Source organism: Colobus angolensis, unplaced genomic scaffold (genome assembly GCF_000951035.1).
Source record: "Colobus angolensis palliatus isolate OR3802 unplaced genomic scaffold, Cang.pa_1.0 Scaffold180, whole genome shotgun sequence".
Lineage (NCBI taxonomy): Eukaryota > Metazoa > Chordata > Mammalia > Primates > Cercopithecidae > Colobus > Colobus angolensis.
In genome coordinates this window covers 2,328,377-2,337,717 of record NW_012114933.1, presented here as the reverse complement: position 1 = coordinate 2,337,717, position 9,341 = coordinate 2,328,377, and positions in this window count along the sequence as shown.

Here is a 9,341-nt window from a genome sequence, read left to right as displayed (position 1 = left end):
TTCCAACCTGGGCAACAGAGTGAGACTCCATCTCAAAACAAAAACAAAAACAAACAAACAAACAAACAAAAAACCCTCAAGTCAAAATCTCAGAGTGTGCATTTGTCTTTCAAGTTGCCTGCTGGGCCTTCTTCCAAGTGTGCTTTCCTTCCATTTTTTCCTTCCTGCTCTAAGGCTTTTTAATAAACTTTCACTCCTACTCTGAAACCTGCCCTTTGCCTCTTCTTCTGCCTTATGCCCCTCAGTCAAATTCTTTCTTCTGAGGAGGGAAGAATTGAGGTTGCTGCAGACCCATAAGGATAGGGGTTCGCGGCTATTACCAAAACCACATTTTATCCAAATAAACTGAAGAGTGATTTTTCAAAAAAAAAATCTTGTTATCTTGTATGAACTCTCTAACTATTAGGGACCACATAGGATGTTCTAAGAACTGTGAAGAATCTAAATGAATTATAAGACCTTAGCTTGAAGAAATGCATGGTCTTTTGGGAACAATGAGAACTGTATACCTAGGCAAGTATGAAAATTTATGAGAAAAATGAGTAATAAAACATCGTGTTAACTAATTTAAAAATATTGTAATGTAAATATGTTGAGGAAAATGATATGCTTTCCCTTGCTTCCTTTCCAAATACATGGCATTGTTTCTGTTTGACCTCAGATATCTGTGTCTATCATGATCCAGGCAAGACAATATATAATTTTAGGAAATTTAATACAAGACAGACAGAAGTTAAACAGGTAAGAGTTAATCAATATTCAATTAACACATTCTACCACACAGAGTTACAAGTACAAAAACTGGAGATGGTGTTGTCATAACCTAGAAGCCTGGGTTTTCTGGTAAGACTCAAAGCTGTAGTAGGGTCTGCCCAGCAAAATCTAAAACCATGTGCGGAGGAGAGACAGAAGGGAGGAGGAGAAACCAAGAAAAGCATCCCCTAAAGGAAAGAAAAAGATGGAGAACTACCCTGGCTTTTCCCAGATACTTGTATCCACCAGGGCTTCCATTTGACTCAACTTAGCCAAACATGGCAAAGGAGCTCAGGAAACATAGTTTGTAAAACAAAGGAGAAGGAATCAAGGTAAGAACAATTAGGCAATGAGAGGAATAGTATTCATCTACCTGGAGTGAAGCAGGAGTAAGGGAATGTGCATTTGGTGGTTCTTAACATTGTTATAAAGAAATACCTGAGACTGGGTAATTTCTAAAGAAAAGAGGCTTAACTAGCTCACAGTTCTTCAGGCTGGACAAGCAAGGCACAGTATCTGATCAGCTTCTGGTGAGGGCCCCAGGAAGCTTACAGTCATGATGAAACATAAAGGGGAAGCAGGTATTTCACGCGATGAAGGCAGGAGCAAAAACGAGAATGGGGAGGAAGGTGCCGCATACTTTTAAATGACTAGATCTTGTGAGAACTCACTATCACAAGACAGCATTAAGCCATGTGGGATCTGCCCCCATGACCCAAACACCTCCCACCAGGCTCCACCTCCAGCACTGGGGATTACAATTCAACATGAGCTTTGGGAGGGGACAAATATATTAACCATATCAGAATTAAAATAGAATTTTGTTACAGAAGAAATGCAAGGAATAAGAAAAATGTATTGTCAACCCGTGGTATACAAAATAGACTTTTGCAGCAAGACAGAATTCTTACAAGCCAGGCCAAAGTTTTGAGAGATATTCTAGGTTCTGTTTTCTTTTCCTTTAACATATTGAAGGTTAAGTCTTGAGAATGCACTCCTGGAATTCTCCAGCAGTATAGAGAAAATTAGTCCTGATGTCTATTTTGATTTCACTGTGATATTGCAATTGGAAATAAATAGGATAAATCAGAGAGGAAGTATCACTAAAACAAAAGCCCATCTCATTCTTGCTCTGGGATATAGCAGGAAAAAGAAAAAATATATATATAAGGGAGATTTAGTTGAATTTAAAATATACTTACAAGATTGGAAGATAAATCAGATAAGTGATAATAATACTGACAAGTTGGGACTTGCTTTTGTTCTCTACTGGAGACTCTGGGAGAAGGCCCAGAAAATGGGGAATTACATGTACAAAGTAAGATGCCTTAGTTTATCAGTATTGAGCAATATTGAGGGGATTCTTCATCCCCCTCAAGCCCTAGGGATTGCCAGGTCAGGGCCTAGAAGGGGCTGAGAGTCTGTCTGCCCATCTTGCCAGAGGAGGCACTGCAATGGGAGTACAATCTGTGGACTATGTCCTGTAAGCTGGGCCAAAATGAGTCGAAAGAGGCCCAAGAACTATCTTAGTCGCCAATGAGGACCAATGTGAGGAGCTTCCACAGGAGCTCTGCATTGTGTTGAACACAGTCTAGAGAGACACACCCTTGATACAAAACAGACTTACAGCATACCAACACACAGACAACGCTCAGATGAAAAATAGGTTCATCTACTCACACTAGGAGCCAGGAGACTGCAAATCTTTCTTTCTTATAAGAGGGAAAAGAAGAAAAGATTTTGAAATCTGAGATGGTTATAGGTATTTTTTCTCAAGAGAATAAGCAAAAATTAAAGGCAGTATTTAATTTTTCAGATGAGGCAATTTCAATCTGAATCAAACCTGTGGTTCTCTCCTCCACTTTAACCATGACCTATGAAGAACATGGAAGTATGTACAAAAATAAATACTATTTTTTTGTTTGTTAACTTGTGATGTGAGTTAAGATTGGGACCCTGAGATACATCACTGTTTTATGGTTTTTAAATTATTATACTTACCTATTCCTTTAACTATCATTTGCCGGCACTTTCTTTAACATTTCCTTCACAAATGAGATGCCTATGGCACAACATACAAAAATTACCTTTTTAGGATAATTCCATGCATTTCTCAGAGACTTATATAAAGAATAGCTACATGTCTGGCTTGAGTAAACTAGATAAATGACAATACAATTTACTGAGAAAGAAAAGGAGAGTGGGTGATACTTATATGGTATATATTAGCAATTCAGTTTTAGACATTTTGAGTTTGAGGGGCTTGAGTCATACAGTAGGCAACATCATCTAGGCTATTTGATTTATAGAGGGAAACTGTTAGGATATGGTTCTAATTCACAGGATTAAAAACTAATTTCCATTCAAGATTTGCATTTACTTAGATTTAAAGTGTTCTCTTCACAAAAAATGAAAATCTCAAGGTTGTTCAGTTGCTGGGGGTACTCTAGCACCCAATTTAGTGCTTTGAGCATTTATTATCTGCTGATAAAGTGTGTATCGTATTGGTAGCATGTGTGTGCAATCAACTCTTGTTGATGTCTCTTCCTGGTTCCCCTGTACTCTCTGACCACAGGTCATTGAATTAGCTGAAATGCTCCTCTCTGTCCCTTCTCCCTACTCATTCTTCCAAATCTTCCCCTTCATTTCTATCATCATGCATAGTTAGTTTCTAGGTATCTGAGCAAATTATTTTCTACTTTCCTACTGTAGCTGACATTCCTTATCAAATGGTCAGAATACAATATACTCTCTTGGATGCCACTTACTACAGAAGTAGTATTACTCCATTTGTATTTCCTGGTTAATATCTTACTTCTTTAAGATATTGTCTTCATGGACAATTCTAAAGTTAATTTAACTTTTTCTTGTAGCCGGGCGCGGTGGCTCAAATCTGTAATCCCAGCACTTTGGGAGGCCGAGGCGGGAGGATCACGAGGTCAGGAAATCGAAACCATCCTGGCTAACACGGTGAAACCCCGTCTCTACTAAAAATACAAAAAATTAGCTGGGCGTGGTGGCGAGCGCCTGTAGTCCCAGCTACTCGGAGGCTGAGGCAGGGGAATGGCGTAAACCCGGGAGGCGGAGCTTGTAGTGAGCCAAGATCATGCCACTGCACTCCAGCCTGGGCGACAGAGCGAGACTCCGTCTCAAAAAAAAAAAAAACTTTTTCTTGTTGACTTGGAGTCATTATGAGCATAAGTATTACACTGTATATTGTTAGAGTTGGTGTTTACCTTTAGTTATTTTCTGCTTCATCCTTCAAAATAAAAGTATCATTCCTCTGCATTTCAAATTCCACCTCTTCTCTTAGTTTCTTTAACACTAACCAACATTTCTTCCCACCCCTTAAATTACTGCCTCTCATCTGCTGTTGTCAAGGAAACAAGATAACCAAGATTTTAAAAGAGCTAGTTAAAATAAGAGTCAAAAAGGAACTGAGTATAAATTTTAGGATTGAAGTAGAAGACATTAAAGCAGAGGCTTATTGAGAGTTATTTCAGACATACAAAAGACTTTTTCACCTATTTTTGAGTTTATACGTTTATTAAAGGTATTGCTTTATCTCAAATTCAAAACCTGGAGAAGTTAAGATCTTCTCAAAAGTGAAATGATGCAGAGGTCGTTAGGTGAAACTTACTGTTGAAAGTCTGTTTGGACAATGAGAATATAACCAAGACACCATTTCATATCCGGCATAATGAGTCCAAATTGAAGGCAGCAGATGTAGCATGAAACAAACAACTTCAAAAGTACTGTAAGCTAGTGGAACACAAAACTATAAAGATATATTAACTTGGATGCACTCAGGCTTTTGTCTAGAATCCGTGTTCTTGAACCAAGAGTATAAAACCTCAATTCAGGCCATGTATCATAATCTCTTACAGAGCTTTCAATAATGTTCACAGTCTTACTTTCAGGGAAATGCAGCATTCAGAAACCAGTAGATCTGGAGTGGCATATCTTATCTCTTTGTGTATATGAAGCTCCACAAGTGATCAGAAGCTGCTGAATTTCTGTTTACAGTGTGATTTCACTCAGAATTTTCAATCTTGGCTCTGAAATATGTAGCACTACTGTATTCTGGTAAAATTCTCTCTTGCTCTTCTACTATGGGAGTCGGGTCAATATTTCCCAAAAGTAAATGCAGAGGACTGTTCCACATACGAATGAGATGGTGCTCAGTGCATGAGAGTCAAACTTTTGTATTCTTGCCATTTTTCCTTATTTTATATTTTATAACATTAGTCAATTTTATAGATACAGTGTAATGTGTCACAGCAACCTTTTAAATTGGGTATACCAATATTTTATTTGATTTTATTAATTTTTATTTCAGTATTTTGAGGATAGAAGTGGTTTTTTGTTACATGGGTGAATGACACAACGGTGAATTTTGAGATTTTAGTGCACCTGTCACCTGAGTAGTGTACATTGTACCTAATGTGTAGTTTCCCTACCAGCTCTCCTCCAGCCTCCCACTATGAGTCTCTAAAGTCTATTATATCATTCTGCATGCCAGAATCTACAAGGAACTCAAACAAATCAGCAAGAAAAAAAAATCTCATACAAGGGGGCAACAAATACAAATAGATATTTCTCAAAAGAAGATATACAAACATATGAAAAAAATGCCCACCATCACTAATAATCACGGAAATGCAAATTAAAACCACAATGAGATACCACTTTACTACTGCAAGAATGACAAATATTAAAAAGTGAAATATGCTAATATTTTAAACTTCTCAATTCTAACTTTCATGAAGTAAACAGATGAATGTAGAATAAGAATGTTGAGAATTTGGAGGATAATTATACCTAGAGTGTTCTCTACTAATTAATATATATAACACTAGACTAGAGGGAACTCTTAAAGCAGTGTGGAAATGTGTGTCTATGATTGAGACACTCAATACTGGTTAACAGCTACATTTTTATCTGAAAAACTTCAGATCAATCTATGCTCTTGATTAATTTAAGCACAATTATATGAGATGCTACTGCTTCATGAGAGCATAAATCAGTTTATGGGGGAGGAGGGCAATGTTTTGATTCTTTTTAACTTCCTCATAATTTAATATTTAAATATAACTAAATCATTATTTTTTTATTTTTATTTGTTATAATTTAATGTAACATAAACACAATGCACATCTCAAAAGGACATTAGTAAATACATGAGGGAGGATAGTATGCTCCAGGAAGAATAACCCTGACTTTGGCATCATATTTCCATCTTATAGTCCGCTGCCAAGAAACTGACAATCTATCAGTCACTTAGCTCAGTAAATAGTTACCTTTCCTCTGCAGTTATTATATATATTATAACACTCAATCAGTGAAGTGAATCATAGTCTGAACTCTGCATTCAAATTCTGGGCTCTGTTTTCAAATTCTGACTTTCTACCTACTTACTTTGTGATCTTGAGCAAGTTACATAATAGTTCTTTGTCTTAGTTCCTCATAGTAAAATATGTACAAAAATAACCATACCTTAAAGGGTTTTTATGTGGATTAAATAAGTTTCTACACATAAAATACTTCACATTCAATAAACAATGAATAAATGTTAGTTCATGTAGGTAGTTGTAGTAGCAGCTCTCGTACTAATGCCAGCATTTTAATTGAAAGGGATAATCCACTTCTTTAACTCTATGATGGATATAAAGAACACTGAATGAATTTAATTAAAGTTTTTCTTCAGGCTAAAATCAAGTTAGGACATTTTTGTGAAAAATAAATATCAATATGAAGATACAGTATGGGAAAAAGAAATCTAGTTGGACCTTTCTCATTGCTGATTTTTGGAGATACCACAAGACTGGATTGAAACGGCAATCTATGTCCATTACCAGATGAGAAATACATTTTTGTAGATCAAAGCAAAGTGTGAAAAACATTACGTAATTATTTGAAGTCAAAAGAAAACTAAGAACATAAAGCTATTTTGTATGTGATTTAAGAAGTCCTTTGGAAAGTTCTTTTAGTTTCCAGGATAGGGGCATTATGAGTACTTGAAATAATTATTGAAAAACTTTTCCATTGAATCATGTCTGAGAGAAAGAAATATCAATATAATGAGACTACTTTACAGCTTCTGTCAATGAAGGTTGAAAAAGACTATAGTGGACCACATTAGAAGTCCTTCATGAAGCTGAAGATTTCCAGTGTATACGCTAGGTCAAAAGCTAATCTGTTTGATATTCAGTTGTATGCTAAATGACAATAAAAAACCTCGATCATGTTTAGATTGGACATGAAGGCACCAAATATTGCCAATTTATAATTTAACTATAGCACTGAAATCTGATTGTTGACCTGAGTGAGTTTCTGTGAATCTTACTTTATTTCAACCCTATGCCAAAGCAAATGGACACTTTAGAAATTGTATAAAGAGGAAACATATTAATTTTCAACATCCTTTAAGGTGAATCTTAATAAATACATAATAAGTTATATTTACATAAATGTTTACTATGTGTTAGGTTCTATTCTAAAAATTTTACAAAGATTAAGTCATTTAATGCTCATAAGAACCTTATTAAGAGGATACTACTCTTCGAATTTACAGAGGAGAGTACTGAGGCACAGAGAAGTCAAGTCAGAATTCAATGACTTGCTCCCAACTTCCATTCAAGTGAAGGAGACACGTGATAAATAAGAACATAATATGATAAATGAGCACATTAAAGATTTTGGAGGCCGGGCGCGGTGGCTCAAGCCTGTAATCCCAGCACTTTGGGAGGCTGAGAAGGGTGGATCACGAGGTCGGGAGATCGAGACCATCCTGGCTAACATGGTGAAACCCCGTCTCTACTAAACAAAAATACTAAAAAAAAACTAGCCAGGCGAGGTGGCGGGCGCCTGTAGTCCCAGCTACTCTGGAGGCTGAGACAGGAGAATGGTGTAAACCCGGGAGGCGGAGCTTGCAGTGAGCTGAGATCCGGCCACTGCACTCCAGCCCGGGCGACAAGGCAAGACTCTGTCTCAAAAAAAAAAAAAAAAAAAAAGATTTTGGAGAGTGATAAAAAGCAATTAAATAAATATTGCTATTGATTTTGGAGACAGATAGGAAGCAATTAAATAAATAAATTTGTTTGTATCTGCTTGTTTTGCTGTCACACAAATATGAAAAGAAAAACAGATAATAGCAGCAAATAACAAACCCACTTTCTGATTATTTGTAAAATATTTCTCACCATTTGTTAGTTTTTCAATCATTGTCAGAGAATTCTATGAGGAATTACCAGTAGGAATCTTAAATGTGTATGAAGGTTACAGATGCATGTGGAATTTTTTCGAGTCAAGAATGAGTAAGGCAACAAACACAAGAAATATGAAATTTCACATATTAAAAGGATAATTTACACTCATACATGCATTTATGCTCCAGATTGGGCAGAGTTCTGAGTAACTATTTTCAAAGTAGAAGAAATTGAAAGCAAGGACTTATAATTGCATCACAGGGTGCAGTCATTTTACAAAGTGAAGATAAAATCCAGAAAATTATATTTTGAAATTTTAAATCTGTTTACATCCATTTGCTGGTACTTTTACAGAATAAAATAAATTTCCTCCTCTAATCAAGTATGGGTGAAAATCCTCTATTTTAAAAGGAAAAAAAGAACACGTGGAGCAAGATGGCCGAATAGGAGCAGCTCCAGTCTCCAGCTCCCAGCGCGAGCGACACAGAAGATGGGTGATTTCAACATTTTCAACTGAGGTACCGTGTTCATCTCACTGGGGAGTGCCGGACAATCAGTGCTGGTCAGCTGGTGCAGCCTGACCAGCAAGAGTTGAAGCAGGGTGAGGCATCGCCTCACCTGGGAAGCGCAAACGGGAAGGGAATCCCTTTTCCTAGCCTGGGGAACTGAGACACACAACACCTGGAAAATTGGGTAACTCCCACCCTAATACTGTGCTTTACCAAGGGTCTTAGCAAATGACACACCAGGAGATTATATCCTACACCTGGCCGGGAGGGTCCCATGCCCAGAGAACCTCCCTCATTGCTGGCACAGCCATCTGTGATCTAACTGTAAGGCAGCAGCAAGGCTGGGGGAGGGGCGCCCACCATTGCTGAGGCTTAAGTAGGTAAACAAAGCTTCCAGGAAGCTCAAACTGGGTGGAGCCCACAGCAGCTCAAGGAAGCCTGCCTGTCCCTGTAGACTCCACCTCTGGGGACAGGACAGAGCTAAACAAAAAGCAACAGAAACCTCTTCAGATGCAAATGACCCTGTCTGACAGCTTTGAAGAGAGCAGTGGATCTCCCAAGACAGAGGTTGAGATCTGAGAACGGACAGACTGCCTGCTCAAGTGGGTCCCTGATCCCTGAGTAGCCTACCTGGGAGACATCCCCCACCAGGTGCAGACCAACATCCCACACCTCACACGGTGGGGTACACCCCTGAGACGAAGCTTCCAGAGCAAGAATCAGACAGGAACACTCACTGTTCAGCAATATTCTGTCTTCTGCAGTCTCCACTACTGATATCCAGGCAAACAGGGTCTGGAGTGGACTCAAGCAAACTCCAACAGACCTACAGCTGAGGGTCCTGACTGTTAAAAGGAAAACTAACAAACAG